The 853-nt window shown below is 30.7% G+C and overlaps 1 protein-coding gene across 1 annotated transcript in view; it reads left to right on the top strand.

The window, feature by feature from the left end:
* ARID2 (AT-rich interaction domain 2) overlaps positions 1–853 on the top strand; it is a 113,037-nt gene that overhangs the window by 61,671 nt on the left and 50,513 nt on the right. The gene's annotated exons all lie outside the window — the stretch shown is intronic.

Here is an 853-nt window from a genome sequence, read left to right as displayed (position 1 = left end):
CCGGAGTAGTGTCTTTGCTCATATGCTGAGAATCACCTTTTGCCATATAGAAGCTACTGTTTGTATTTGGTTTTAATCTTTGGATATAAGATGTAAGGGAAGGAAAAGTAGTAGGATAAAAGGATAAGGAAAACATAGTGTAAGAGAAGAATTAGGATTTAGATTTAAAAACCTGTGGGTAGGAGAGTGTTGAGTTACAAGTTTTAAAAAGTTGTAAACAATTTTACAGGATTTTACTTTTTTGCAGATTTTAAATTGAGACCTAATTAGCATAAATGAGTATTTTCAGTTTAAAGATTAAAAAACCAACCATACTTAAAAGTAATTTTTAGTCCTTAAAAGCAAATGATAGTGCAGGGAAGATTTTTGCTGACTCCTTAACTCATTCAAGAGTCTACGTAATAAGGATGGCGCTGTAGCAGTGGTTCACATATCCAAAGTACTATATATGTTCTTGTTATCCTGAACGTTAGTCAGACACAAATCATAGTTGCATATGATACAGTGCACCATGATATGCTTTAGTAACTCTGAAATTTTTTTCCTTCCTTCTGGAATGTATCAATTTCTTAACAAAAAATATATTTGCTAATATTTTAAAGTTATGGTTATATCACTGATATCTCACTTCATGAAATAATTACTAATCTAATGCATCTGAAATATTTCCCACAGGTCAATGGGAATACTCTTTCCTTTAAATCTTTCTGATTCACCGTGAGTTAATGACTTCAGTGTCTACTGACAAAAACTATACCAAAAGCTTGTTTGTTTTCCTAATGTAGTAAATTTTTAGCGCATACAAAGAGGAAGATAAATGTTTTAAATTATTTCCTGATTATGTAATATTTTT

The sequence above is a fragment of the Aptenodytes forsteri genome, unplaced genomic scaffold, assembly GCF_000699145.1.
Source record: "Aptenodytes forsteri isolate BGI_AS27 unplaced genomic scaffold, ASM69914v1 Scaffold408, whole genome shotgun sequence".
NCBI classification, from domain to species: Eukaryota; Metazoa; Chordata; class Aves; order Sphenisciformes; family Spheniscidae; genus Aptenodytes; species Aptenodytes forsteri.
This window is presented reverse-complemented; position numbering and strand designations above follow the sequence as displayed.